General features: G+C 40.5%; 1 protein-coding gene across 5 annotated transcripts in view; it reads left to right on the forward strand.

Annotated features, from left to right (window-relative positions):
- LOC119788491 (RNA binding protein fox-1 homolog 2-like) overlaps positions 1-14,659 on the forward strand; it is a 58,486-nt gene that overhangs the window by 19,717 nt on the left and 24,110 nt on the right. The gene's annotated exons all lie outside the window — the stretch shown is intronic.

The raw sequence follows: 14,659 nt of genomic DNA on the forward strand, positions 1-14,659 counted from the left end.
GCCGTACGCGAGAACGGCACGAGAGCACCGAGCGGCCGTCACTGAGCATTAAATGTTAATTAAGTACTAACAGATGAGGACTCTACTTGACCCGTTTACCACAGCGGTCCACAGGACATGCCTGACTCCTGTTAGGACTTGACAGCCGGCTCTATAAACGGGGGAGAAACTGGCATAGAAGGATGACGGCGATATTGTAACGCCAGCAATCATGATTTGCTACGGTGAGACGCACGAGTGGCGATGCATTATTGTTGCCGCTGTTGTTGTGGCATCTGTTCTCCTGCCCAGAGCGAGAAGTGTTCACGCATTCTGAAGAGCGAGAGCTGCCGCTGCCAGAAACTGTGCTCGGCCATGTATTATGTATACTCAGAGGAATCCATGTGAGAGCGCCGCTCTCTGCGTTAGATCGTACGGCTGGATGTGGCAGTTAAGTAACACCCCCACCATTCAGACATTTCTGGGGTTAAAGAGTGGAAATACAGGAGCGATTGGGGGGAGGAGAGGAAGGTGAAAGGTCTATATTATCCCTGCAGCTGTCTCTGTGCGTTAACCCTGAGTGAAAGGGACAGTTGTCCACTGAACAGTTGCTCATGTCTTTCTCTCCCTCCCTTTTGTTATTACTCACTTTTACTTTCTCTTGTTTCCTTCTGCATCTCTTGTGTTCAGCTCCAAACACCTCCTCACTGTAATTTCTGTGTCACACATTTCACAAACAGAAGCTGAAGCACACACATTGGGCTGCAAAGTCGGTGCATGAAGTGTCATGTTCATATTACATATCAGTTGATGTGAGTCAGGAGCTCTGTTTGTGTGTGTGTGTGTGTGTGTGTGCGTGTGTGTGAGCATGCTCGGTGTTCAGCTGTACCTTGGATTCCTGCTCTCTTTACTGTTTGACCTCTTTTCTCCCTCCTCTTGCTCTCCCTGAGGCCCTGGCAGCTGTTATCTCAATGTTTTCATTTAAGAGCCCCTGGAAGAGAGGGGGATGGGCGGGGGGGGGGATTAAAGAGAGCAGCAGCTCCATAAGGGTGACCGCCGGGACCTCTCCGGACAGTTGGGTGCTCCTAGGTTGGAGATATGACAAGCAGAAGCTCTGGTGGCGTTGGCCGGTTGCTCTGTGGGACGCTCTTGGAGCTGACTTTGCAGCTACCTGTGTGTGTAAAGGGGCCGTATGATGGGCTAATTTATAAGCTCCCTGATAGCGCTGCATGTGCTAATAAGGTTGGCCTTTTACTGCTGGACTCGGAGCAGCAGATCAGGTTCAAAAGGCTGAAATATTTTCTCAAGCCCCACCCAAGCGTGCGCCCCGAGGCGAGGGAGAGACACCTACCTGCTGCCGGAGCTGAGGACATGCTACCACGCTTGCATAAACTGTTGTGAGGATCCACCTCCTCCTCCATCTCCCCCTCTCTCCTACACCTCCCCAAATCTTGTTATTGATTCTTCGCTAGGTTTTACAATGAAGGTTGTTAAATGATCCCAATGAGCCATGTTACTGTAGCAACTTGCATTACTCACTCATTTTGTGCTGATTGTTAGCCGGTTCGGGGCAGGAAGAGAATGGAGATTGGGAGAGCTGGGAGAGGTTCAGCACCTTTTGGACTCTGAAAAGATAAGTTATGAAACAGCATCAGTCTTGGCAGTCGTCTCTGACCTAATCCAAGCTAAAACAGCCTTTGTGGCATAAAGGGGGTTGCCTCTTCAGAGAACAGTTGACAGTTTCAACACCATCCTCCAGTTGGCTCGCGTGCGCTCTTCAAATGCAAACTGGACAGCAGGACATGCAGAGCCCTTCCTGAACAAGCCAAACTGGTTTCATGGTCATACCTTAGTTTTTGTGCTAGTTGGGTAAACACACCATCTTTTAGCTGCCTTGTGTGCTCACCTGCACATGTGTTTGTCGGGTGTCATCTTCTCTTTTTGTTTTGGCCTGTTTATCTTTCATAAATGGCCACAGCTTTTGTGGAGAACCCAGACTTTATTGTAGAGGAGAGAGACTTGTTGAAAGATAAAGGCATAAGAGGGCCAGTTTGCAATTAGGCGTCAGCCATACAGAGGAGACGGAAACCATATGGAACAGGTGCTCTGATGGGTCAGATGGGACCAAAAGGAAACTTTTTATCCTACTTGCAAAATACAGTATAGCTGGAACCTCTTTATCTCCACTGTCTCACCACTGTCCCAAATGTTTTCTATTAAATATTGAACAATTAAGACAGTAGAAAGCATGAGAAATAAATATAATGCAAGAAGAATTTAAATAAGTAACAAAAATAACTAATGGGTCAATCTATTATAATGAATTTTTGGAATAGAATACAATAAAAATGTTTTACTTGTCTGAAAACCGAACAAGTCAGGTGAGTCAAAACAAGTTCATAAGTGGGCAGTTAGCAGATGTTTATTATTAGTGATGACTGTAGTTTCTTAAACTTAGGATTCTGATTTCTTAAGCAACTGTGGTGACCAAGATAATGATTAATTGATTGGACAATAGGAGGCATTTGTAAGAAGAATGGAGGCGATGATGGCCTAGAGGTTAGAGCAGTGTGCCTATGCTTTGAGAAGGTTGCAAGTACCCAATTCTATCTCCACAGCCTCCGCTCTGGGTCCCTGAGCAAGACCCTTAACCCCACACTTCTCCCCGGGCGCCGCACAATGGCCGCCCACTGCTCGCAAAGGGTATGAATCAAATGCAGAGGTGAATTTCTCCAATGTGAGATTAACAGAGTTAAATTAATATTATGTCAGAAGCTCTAAATTAGAGGTAGGCAATGTCGGTCCTCCAGTGCCACTGTCCTGCAGCTTTTAAATGCAGCCCCACTTTAACACTCCTGAGACAAAAGGCTAAATTACAGCCTTGGCTTGCAGCTGGTTCACTAGAGGCCTCTCCATTAACCGAGGAGGACCGATTTTTTGGATCAAAGCATTTTATTGTAATAAAACAGATATCTACAAAAAAAGTACTGAAAGTTATCTTAAACACTGCATCCTTCAAGTTAAACGTAGTGGTGGCAATATCATGGTTTTAGGGCAGGGATGGATGATATGACCAAAACCTATATTGGGATACATTTCTTTATTTTGGTTGGAACAATATAATTTAGATATCAATATAATAATAGAAATAGCCTCAAAAACTCTGCCAAGAATACACACAATAGATTCTTGCACAAACAGCTGACAATTATTTTGTAATTTATTCATAATTGTTAACTCCTCCAACACAAAATTAAAAAATTTCCTTAAAAAAACAAAATGCATAAAACTACATAAAACTCAGTGAGAAATTGATTTGCTGAAATGTATTTTGAATTATTGGAAATCTGTTCATAAATTGTATCAGCAGTACTGAAATGAATTATATCACAAATATTTTCCATCACCACGGGAGGATGGGGTTTCATATTCAGGGCCTGGGAGGCTAAAAACATGAAACAAATGTTGAAGCTCTTTGTCAGTTATTGAGTTTTTTTCAGTTTTGAAAGAGTCCTAGGAAAACTTTTCAGTAGATGTTCAAAGAAGGGAGAGACATATTCCAAAGCACTTTGAATTGAAGCTGCTGTGAGCCGTGATGCCATCTGAGGTAACAATGTTTTAAAAATTGAAGGTTCAGAACAGAGCATCTTACCATTTTAGCCCTTACTTTTTTAAAGCTTCCCGCAATATTTACTCTAATCTTGTTCTGTCACCAATCAGACTACAGTTTCACTGCTAAAAAAAGTGTTCTAAAAAAATAAGGAGGAATTTTTAAAATTTGTGTTTTTGGCCTTAATTTGAGCAGATAAACAAGATGGTCTGCCAATAGAATTAGTATTTTTGACGTTAGAATATAATAGTTAGGTGTTCCACAATATAGGCCAAGATAATGGAGTTGTTTTTTTCTTTTAACTTCAAAGGTAATTCATTTTTCAGGGGGTGCTGCTATGTTGTGGAGGTAGAGTGCATGAGCCATATACCAGCTGTCGCAGGTTCAAGTCCCTGTTTTGCTGACCTTTGCCAAATGTCTCTCTCCTCTCTTGTAACCCACTTTCCTGTCTACATACTTTCAAAAATAACTAAATAAAGGCCACTAAAGCCGAAAAAAAAAAAAAAGGTTACTCATTTTTTCCTATTGGTAGATTCTCTTACTTACCTGCTCAAATCAAGGGAAGCTACTCTCGCTTCAAGAAAACTTGCTTTTAACTTCATTTTTGCAGTGTTGCGTCTTTGTGTCACACTAGACAAAAGGTTTATTTTCTTACACTTGTGTGGAGTCTGTGACAGGGTTTGAGTTGCACACGTGGCTTGGCTAATGAGATCCATCTTGACAAACCATCGCCATATTTTGTTGCTGCAGCCAGGTGATGGAGAGCGCGCAGGCGCCGCGCTCACGGCCAGAATTTGGTCCAAATCACTCTCTCATGAACCGACAAATGCAGCCTAAAGAGGTAGCTGTGGTAAATGGGGAAAAAAAAGCTAATTTTATACGTTGGGCAACTGTAATTGCAATGTCTCGATGCGTAACATTATGGTGAATTTAATTTGGCGGTTTAAAGGAGACGTTTGTTTGATGAACGTGTTGTTACCCTATAAGGAGATGGAGAACGGAGTTGCGGGAGGAGCTTGATCACCACTGATGCCCTGTTGCTAAGAGGCAAATGGGTTTGATTGACAGGTGTGGGGGCGGGACATATGCGAGGGGTCCCATCTGGATTTTATGAAGTGTAAAGAAGTGAAGAGCGCAGCAGAGGGAGAGAGAGTGGGAGGAAAGAGAGAAAATCAGCAAGAGGAGCAGGAAAGAGAAAGTGGGTGGGGGGGAGGGAGGGAGTCTCCTGGCTTGCCGCTTTGCCGCAAACACGTCATGAACGTTTCTCCAGCTGTTTTTTTTTTCTTTTTTCAGCACTGACAAAAAAAAAATCTGTGCTCTGAACTTCCTCAGTTAATCTGATCGCCCAGCCAAAACGCGAGCCGCTCTTAACGACATGAATCACCCTTTCCAGAGTCGCTGAATCGGCCTGTAGAATGAGAGAGGGCGAGAGACGCCAGCGCTCAAAGGAGTAAAGATCCTCAAATGACATTATTCGTGTGAACTGACCCAGCGATGGCCTAGTTAGTGTAAATCGTGTTCCCTCTCATCTCTCCTCCTGTCTCCTCGTGTTGCGTGGCGAGACGGCCGTGGAATAGCATGCTTTGTAACATGCATCCTCAGACCCACTCGGTGCTGCTAAGTGACCCGAAAGGAAGCCAGCTACAGCTACTACTCTGACTCACTGGCTTTTGTGGAAGTTAATACACTTGCACATAACCTTTTAACATCCCATACGCCAGGGGGAGCGCCCCCCCACACACACACCAAGGCGTGCACGCTTAAACGACAGCAAACCTGAGTGCTGACACAAATGCATAAGTTTGCCCTCTTCCATTTGACCAGGACTGGCCTTCTTTTCTGTCTTTGTGTTCCTCCTCTTACCCTCACCCTCCCTTCTGAGTGCATTTATTCAGAGGAGGCTTTTATCCTGATGTGGATCTCAAGCCGCTCGAAGTCAGCAAAAGGCTCATAGCTTGACAGGATGTGAGAGCAGATAGAAAAAAAAAAAGAAGCTGCACACACAGCACATAGCGTTTGTGTAGATACCAGCCTTTTGACACAACGTGTATGAGGTAGAGAGAAGACCGCTGAGATGCAGCCAGAATGGATCTCCTCTAAAAAGCCCGGCCGTCAAACACAAACACTGGGTTTTTTTGGGGGGGGGGTTTTTTGGCTTTCATTCCTGCTTCTATTTTCGTCTTTTCAGAAGCAGCGCTAACAGCCGGGGTAGTCCGTTCTCCTGCTGGCTGGAGTCTGCTAGAGCCACAGTCTGACGGAGCCCACAATTCCTTTAATTCTGGAAGTCGCATCATTTCAAAGCATGAATGGCTCACCTTCACCTGGTCAGACGTGCGGTTGAGCTGTATTGAATTGCACCACACTATAATGCTGTCCGCTTGCATCACAACTTGTCAAGCTCGAGTCTGACTCATCTAAATTCGAGCGAGATGTCATGAGTCATCAATGTTGAGACTTGCAGATGACAACACAGGAGCTGTGAGGAACATTTTGCAGCACAGCAGGAAGGTAGTTTCCCCAGCAAATGGGTCAGGAGGTAGAATATCACCGTGCATTGTCAATGATTATCTCTGCCGCAGGCAGGTACCTCACTAAAGTTTCCCCGGTGAGTTTAATTGGATGTTTTTGCTTTATTGGCCTACTTAAACGTTTAATGCCAAATGTGGGGGTCATTTTATTTTGCTGTAAAGAGTTCATGTTGTGCAGGAGATGACTTTAGGTTTTAAACAAGAGAAGCTTCAGTAATTGTCAGAACTGCTTGTTCCATCATGAAAGCGTCCTAAAAAAGTAGGAGAACCCACTGAACCTTTCTTCTCTGCGTCACATTCCAACCACAGACTGCAGTGTTTCTAACGGGGTTTTATGTAATAGTGACGATGAAAGAAAGAGGTACATGTAACTTTTAAAAGGTTCACGATTGCAAATCTAAAATTGGTGCAATGCATATTTATTCAGACCCCTTTTCCTCTTTTACCCCCCAAAAAAATCCAGTAAAAACAACGAACTTCAGCAGTCCTCAAAAGAGTAGACTTGTCTAGTTTAAGCCCAGTTTAAATCCAGTTGTCTGAAGGCCTGGGAGTTCTAACATCATAAAACATCTAACAGAGCGCTGTTTAATCCATGGTCTAAATAAATGAAAATTATACTCCCTCCACCCCTACCTGAGCTGACATGAAGCTGCAGGCATCCAGTGCTTAACCATGACTAATGGATTTCCCAGTTCTGACCTTTTATGGAAGAGTAGTTTAAAAAGAAAAAAAGAAACATTTTAGAAAAAAGTTTTTAGCAGTGAAAAGAAGTAAGCAGCAAACTCACATCTTGTGTGTGTCCTTGCTCAGTTTTTTTTTTTATACCCGGGAAAATATATTGGATTTTTTTTAGGCCCCTAATATCAGCATCAGCCTTCTTGGTAAGGCTCTAGTAAAAAAAACCCAAAACAAAGCAGAGTAGTTCCAACCTTCTTTACGTCCCTCTTCCAATTGTTTTGGTCCGACTTCTTCAGTTATAACTGGCATTTGTTATTTAATGTGCACTTAGTTTGTGGAGGACCTTCAGGCTTTGCAGCAGAGTGCATCAGAGCAGTTCCGTTGTAAATAAGGGCATAAATGAGTGTGGGGCGGAGCCACAAGCAGTATTAATCAGGGATATCAGGATAGCAAGGGCAGCATCAGGCAGTTCATGTCTATGGTAGGGAATTTTTGCCACAAATATAAATGGCTTTTCCCTTTATTTCGAAAACAAAGTTCCAATTTTTACATTTAATTTGATATATTTTTTCTCTCTCTACAGATTTATAAATGTCTGGCACTAGGGTTTCATGCTCTCTTGTCCATATCAAGGCTGCACTTTAAAAAATGAAATTGTCTAGTGAGCTGTACTTAACGAAATTTATTTTTGTTTACACTTGTGTATACAAAATAAATCGAAGTCTAAATTACGTAATTTTTGCCTTCCACACCCCTCTGATGGGTGTCCTTGGAGATAGAATTTCTTCACATCGTAGCTAGGAAAAATTGTAACTACGGGGACAGATCCGTGCGACTTTGCTGGCGAGAGTTTGGAAAAGTAAACATCTAGAGATTTGCTGTGATTTAGCATAAATATCACAGCTATCAACGGATTATGGAAAAAGAGGCTTTGAAAAGTTATAAAACAGCTGTGTTTTCTACTTTCTCATGTCATGTGGTATTGTTATGACATAGAGGCTGCCAGAACAGGGGAAAAGCCACATGGAGCCTTATTGCTGCAGACATCGTGACCGATGGCTCATTTTCTATGCAGATTTTACATCATCAAGCATAATGAGCTCTTACAACTCCCTGTTCCCTTCTGCATGGTGGCAAACCAAAGTTAACCGCATAAATGCCACTTAAAAAGCTTGAGTGACAAAGTTAGCATCTTACTCTGGTTAAATGTAACATGACTTAAATTGCTTGCCGCTGCGATTTGAAAATTACAATTATTTAAAATTGAAATTATATTGCAAATGTCAAGCCCTAGTCTGTATGAAGCCATGGGAGGTTTAACATCCTATTGACTTAATGGGACTAAATACACGTTTTCTGAAGGTTTTCTGAAGTGACAAACCTGTTTAATTTTTCTCCCCAATTATATCCGGATTTTTATGTTTGAAACCTGCTTTTTAATCGATAGAGAAAGTTGGGTTTCCCTTTCATATGAGGTGAATGATGAACACAGACTGATTTAGCTGCTGAAATATTTTGGCCTTGGAATAATTTTTGGGTCTTTCTCACAAAGAGATATCCAGTTCATCTGGACAACTAAACATAACTAAATATGAATGTCCATATTCCTTTTTTTATGTTTTGCTTTAGAATAAAAAAAATTTTCAGTTTTTTCCACCTAATAGGAGTTAAATGAATCATAAAGAAAACAAGCAACTCAAATGTAGTTTGGCAGAGATGGAGCCACACATCATTTGCATCAAAATGAGCAGCTCTTTTAGCCTAGCGAGTCGTTTTCATGTCTTATGTGCCAGCTGTACTGCAGATGTGCAGAAACAATACCAAAGTGCAAAACAACACGAAGGATAAAGAAAGTTAAACCTTTCTCCCTGAAGGTGAACTGCCGTTCTGCAACCTGGTTTCAAAAACAAGTTGGATATTTATGTTGCAAAAACATCTTTGTCACCAAAAAAAGATAATGCATACAGAGTATTAAACAACAGGTGCTGTTAACAGGTCAGGTTTTTCAAAATCGTTTATGTTTAACCCTTTACTGAGGCAACAAAGCGGACGGAGAAAAAAGGTCCTTTGTGCTCGGAGAACTCAAACCTAAGTGCTTATTCTCTTTGTAGCATTTAGCTTTAGCTTGGGAGAATGTAATAGACTGGGATATGTTTTGAAATAAGGTTGTGTTCAGGTTCTGAGGGCTTATTATCTTGCCTGCAGTGGACTGTGGTCAGAGCGATCTAAGGTTGGAGAATCAGAGGATATTTTAAGGTGGGAGTCAGGTTATGTGCCTTTATAGACCGAGGTTTATTCTGGAGTGATGACAGACCTATTATTATTTTAGGATGGTGCTAATATTGCCCTCCAGCAAATTAAACTCATGCAGATGGACACTTTAATTTTGTTTTCTTCATCTGCAAAAAATTGTAGAACTCTTAAAGAGAACTCTAGTAAAACTCTTAGATTATTGAAAATAGAACTCTTAAATTATAAACTTTTCTTGTTTACCCGCCTAATCTTATAGTTCGTTAACACACAGTATATTGCAGAGGCTATAGTTTGTTTTTTTGTTCAAAATAATAGTCTAGTTCTTTGGACACCTGGTTGGCTTTTTACAAATCTTAATCATTTGATGAAATGAAATGGGAATGGCATACAGATGACTAAAATAACCACGACTGGGATGCTAAATACAGTAAATACTCTGTATAAGTTTGGGGGGGATCCCTCCAAATGCGTCCTAAAAGAAGTTGAAACTCTGATCATGTTTGTGTATGAGGTACAGCCAGTGCAGCTGCTTGTAAGGTTATCCCAGAGTTTTTATTGTAAACATCTGCTGTTTTTGTATGAACCCATTTGGTGCACATTGACGTCACCGTTTGCTCTCTCAGACAACATTAAAACATCCGAGTGGTGCTTGGAGTAACAAAGGCTGCTGCTTGATAACAAAATCATGTGTGGATTTTTTTTTTTTTTTTTTTTTTTTTTTGTTCATTTTTAGAGCTCTAATGGACATAAAGATCCCTCATTGCTTCAAAATGTTCCCAGGAAGTCGCTCTCTTCCTATTTCGTCCCAACCAAGCGATGAGCTTTCAGACTCCAGCTCTTCAGGAGCGGCTCTAGTTTCTCTGTTTCTTCTCCGACCCGGAATATGTTCCTCCAACCTTGATCATGTTAATTTTCTGCAAATGTGTTTGATCTGACGCGGGCTGATTCAACAGACTGTCACTTAGGTTTCTTTTCTTCCATTACCAAGCCTGTGCATGTTTCTGCTCTCCTGTATTCGTCTCTGACAGGGAGGCGAATTTAATGAATTCAGGCCTTCTCATCAGAGGATCGCAGCTCACGTTATTACCATCACAGATTGACTTTCATTATACCACAACGAGAAAATTTCCCACATGTTAATGATTTTCTCGTCTATTTTAAGCTTCTGTTCATTAATTAAAGCATAAAATTATATCAGCTGTTTACAGAGTGCTCATTTATAAAAATAATTGTTATTGCATGGATAAGGAAATGCTTTACTATGGATTAACACCCATACGTGTTTCTGAGAAAAATATCACAAAGTAGAAAATGGTATATTGGGCCTGCTGCTTGAAATGTACGCAGAGCGGGAAGGCAGGGATGGGAGGGGCGCCATCACTCAGCATAATCCTGCTCTGGATTCCTGTGGGCATAATTGGACCAGGTTCATACAGCTGCGGAGTGTAGATGAGCGGACACAGCTGCTATCTGAGAATGTGAATGAAGTTAAACTTGGACACAGCGGTCGGTAATCTGCTGGCGGCGCGGCTTGAGTGGCCACGCGCTGAAGCTGGAGATCACGGTTTCTGTTTGGAAAGTCTCGAATGAGCAGTTGAAGGATTTCCGGAAGATCGTGGGGGTGAAAATGGACTGAGATTAATGGCATACATGAATTCACTGCATGCTATCAGGGTTGCAGGAGGGAGTAAGATAACAGGATTTCTGGTTGTGATTACGCTGCTGAAAATCACAAGAGGGAGTCTAGCAGTCAATGAAGGCTTTCTCTTCTGCTGAAGCCACTGAAACGTCTACTTTCACTTTACATCAGCATGAAAATGAGACATAGTTACACAAACATGGTTTCATAGTTTCTGCAAATCAATCAATCAATCTGTTTTAAATCATTGAAGCTTTGATGAAACCTGCTTTGTGGCAAAGCGCAAATGAGAATTGCAACCATTAAAAGTTAAATTGCTCAAGGGATTTAAAACATCACAAATATATACAACGTGAAAAACTATTTAGGATTTGTAAGCATACTAAAACTGTCCAGATCAAACTGTATTTTTAAAATGCCAATCAGAGCAGTGGGATACAGTGTAGATAACTATCCCATGATGTTTAATAGCTTTAATGAGCAGGTGACAAAATCAGCTTTCAAATTATTTAATTTCCAGTTTTTTACTTGTGTTTCTTGCTGTAATGGAAACACAAAAATCCTTTATACATTTTTTTTTTACCACCAGTTTCTCTAAAAGTGGATAGATGCACCAATGAACTTTACCACCCATAAATGTAGTTCCATTTTTAATGGCATGTTAACAGTAATGTTTTTTAGTTTCCCAGCCAGGTTTCCATCACTGCCTGGAAGAAGAGAAGTCGGATCTTTTAACTAAACCTGTGGATTTTATATAAACACCACGCCCATGTAAACCGACAAGTGCGGGTCAATTTTTTTCAGTCTTCTTTAATATGCCTGATCTGGTGGTTTCCTTCACACCAGTGTAAAAGGTTATTGAATAAGATGAACTATTGCTCTGTTTTTGTAATTTATTTGAAAAGATATTCACAGTCCTTAGTTTATGACTAAGGACTACATTAATTGACAAGTCGTGCCAAACTTTACTACAACTGCCATAAATTAGGCAAAATATCATATCAAGACTCAAAATAAGATCCGATCTTATCAGCTCGGGATCAGAGGCCTTAAATGCTGATCGGGACATCCCTAGTTTTTGATACTACATTTTTCAAACTATGCTGACTTGCTTAGGCAATGCAAGGCAAAGCAAAAGGCAAGGCAAATGTATTTGTATAGCACAATTCAGTACAAAGACAATGCAAAGTGCTTTGCATGATTGAAATATAAGGAAAAAAACCAGAATCAAAGCAATTAGGAAAAAATATTAATAAAAGAAAACATTTAGAAACAAAAGAAAATTAAAAACAGTTGGAATAAAGAAAGTAAAAAAGTTGAACTAATGATGTTTCAGTTGAACTGTTTAAGTAGAACAGTCGAAGACAATCCTAAACAAATGTGTTTTTAGTCTTGATTTAAAGGAACTCAGGCTTTCCGCTCTTTTACAGTTTTCTGGATGTTTGTTCCAGATAAGTGGAGCATAGGAACTAAATGCTGCTTCTCCATGTTTAGTTCTGGTTCTAGGTATGCAGAGCAGGCTGGAGCCAGAAGACCTGAGTGGTCTGGAGGGTTGATACACTGATAGCAAGTCTGTGATGTATTTAGGTGCTAAGCCATTCAGAGATTTATAGACTAACAGAAGTATTTTAAAGTCTATTCTCTGAGATACAGGGAGCCAGTGGAAGGACTTTAGAACTGGGCTGATGTGCTCTACTTTCTTAGCCTTAGTCCTAAGTCCAAAGATATGTATACTTAGGGGTTTGGTTGTTTGGACCAGACCAGAGTTTACTGGTTTAAATACACCCAAAAATTAATAGTTGATAGTTGTGTCGGCTCCAGATTCTACCTTTTTTAAGCTCCTCAAGAGGTTCCGGTGGCCCCTTGAATTTTTTTAATAGGCAGCCTATTAGTTTTGATGAATGACCACGAACCGGTAGGATCACAGAATCAAGTGCATTACATTCCAGGGTTACGGCTGTATTTATTTACTTTGGTTTACCTCTGCCAGCGAACAGACCCATGTTTTCCCCTCGCAGTCTGCTGCACCTGTGTCACAATATTGATGTGATCCGTGTCGACTTGGTGCATCCCCTGGTTTGTCACTGAGTCAAGGGGCTGGACTACAGCGTCACAGGTGCGACGGTAAGAAAGGTCAAAAGCTGGGAGACAGATGGCTTACACGCACACACACACCGACATAAACACCCTCCCACACACTTTTAACTCTCCCAAAGGGACAGGGATCCATTGTGCAGCTCGGATGGGCATCGCTGTCACTCACGCATGGACACACAAACGCACACACACAGCCAGATGTCTAGTAAAACATTACCAGAGTGTTCTTTTTGTGCAACTTCATTACAACTATCATTAAAGATTAATAGCGGCTGAGGAAAGCATGCTGAAAATAATGAATACATAGATAAGAAGGAATAGCAATTGAGTTATAAATAAAACAATCTCTGTTAAATGGGAGAATAAAGGCTTGCTGGATCAAATATAAACTCAAATATAAACTCAAATATAAACAAGTTTCACTTCTTACTGGGTTTTTTTTTATCTTTGGTTTGATATTAAATAAAGCATATGACGCATTTTGGTTTGATAGCTTGAAAAACCTCCTCGTTTTTCATTTTACAAAAGTGTTGTGACAAATCAGACGTACCACATGGAGAAGCTGAGCCAGAGTAGCCTTGCTTTGCAAATAAATAAATCTCTTATTGGACTATATTAAACCAGGGTTACATTCAGTATCAATGCTAAAGGTTGCATTGTAACAACATCTTCTGAACATGCCGTTAACTTATGTTAATGCTCTCTATTTGATTGCATAAAATGCTTGAAAAGTAATTTTCCCGATCTTGTTTAGACATGACATGCAGGTAATGGATTTTCCTAACCTTGTGTGGATATTTTAGAAAACTCTAGCTTTCCTGCCTTGGAAGGGATCTCTACTGCCGATCAGTTCAAGAGCACAGAGTGGAGTGGGTTATCGAACAGTACAGAACCCACACCGGAGAAGATCTGGATGTTGAAGCAAGCTTTTGTCCTTATACTGCATAATCTCTTATTTTTATCAAAGCTTTGGCTTTCATGCTTTTTGCCAGTTTTAATTAAAAATCATTCAATTATAATTTTTTTTAAATTAAGGCCTTAATTGGCATTAAGGTTCATTAAATGTGATTATCTTGGCATATAAAATTCTTTATTTAAAGAAAAAAGATTTCTAAAGACAATTTTTTCAGATATATTATATTGCGATATATTTGTGCAGAACTGCTTGCAGTCGATCGTAAAGTCGTATGTTCGGAAAAGAAGCTTGAGGCGGAGAAAAATCTAGAAATTTAGAAAATGCAAATTTCAACAGAAGTGGCGGGAAAACGAGGAATTCGGGACATGGCTGTAACCTGGCGACAGTAAAGAGGATGAAGGATTTTGCTGTGTTATAAGCATTAAATAAATCTCTCTTTCTGTCTTCAACAATCAAACTTTTTGATTTTATATTACAAAGTTACAGTCTCACCGTGTGAGGGTGGAGGCGTCTGTTATAATACCATAATACATAGTTGATATTTTAGGCTGTCCTACACATGCAATCTTGGTGATTAAACCCAGAAATATTTAAAAGAAATATTTATTTTGTTTCAGAAAAACTAAAAACACTTAAACATTTGCTGTGAACATGAACTGTGATGAAAAGACTTATGAATAATGAAAAAAGGATTGCCTTTATTTTAACGAAACTGCTCATATTTTTGTCTAAATGCATGTATTAGCTGCTGATAAATCTAAATTCGAGTTCTATAACAGGGTTATTGGTGGTGCAGACGCTATGCACTAGATGTTGCATATCACAAGTTTCTGATCTCTGTCTGAGAATCCAACTGGTTTCCAAAAAAAACTTTGAATCCGCTGCCAAGGTTTCAAATCCGGCATTTCTAATGGCAGACCGGCATGAACATTTTAAAAGGATATAACAGCTACTTTTAC

This window comes from Cyprinodon tularosa, unplaced genomic scaffold (assembly GCF_016077235.1).
Source record: "Cyprinodon tularosa strain WSP-4 unplaced genomic scaffold, ASM1607723v1 ctg318, whole genome shotgun sequence".
Classification (NCBI taxonomy): Eukaryota; Metazoa; Chordata; class Actinopteri; order Cyprinodontiformes; family Cyprinodontidae; genus Cyprinodon; species Cyprinodon tularosa.